Here is a 512-nt window from a genome sequence, read left to right as displayed (position 1 = left end):
ATCCGAGCTTCCTTCTTCCCCAACATTCCTGCATTTTACCAGTTCTTCCAAGCTTAGCTTCAATGGCTGACCAAACTCCCAACCAATCTGCTTCACCATCCACCCTTGACCAAGTAGCCATGAGAGAGGCAACATTTCTGGCTGCCAGTCGCAGACTCTCCGCCCAAGCCTACACTATCCCTAGAATCGCCGGGAGAGCCCGAAAAAACCCTCTAGCCGTTAGGCCTCCTATATTCAAAAGAGTTGGAAGCACTGAGAGCACACCTACTCCAACCCCTGCCGTGTCAACTAAAAGTGAAAGGAAGAGACGAGATGATAGGGAGGTGTTTGGCAACATTTTGAGTAACCTGGAGCTAGGAGGTGGACTGCCCGAGGCAGGGGTTGTAAATCAACCACTGTCTACAAAGGAGGAAACGGTGGTAGTGGCGGGTGGAGTTGTGGTGGTGGAGGAAGTGGCGATTGAAGAAGAAACGGGAAAAGGCGTTCTGGCCCCAGAGATTCCTGAGGTGACT

The sequence above is a fragment of the Benincasa hispida genome, chromosome 4 (assembly GCF_009727055.1).
Source record: "Benincasa hispida cultivar B227 chromosome 4, ASM972705v1, whole genome shotgun sequence".
NCBI classification, from domain to species: Eukaryota; Viridiplantae; Streptophyta; class Magnoliopsida; order Cucurbitales; family Cucurbitaceae; genus Benincasa; species Benincasa hispida.
Note: the sequence above shows the minus strand (reverse complement) of the source record.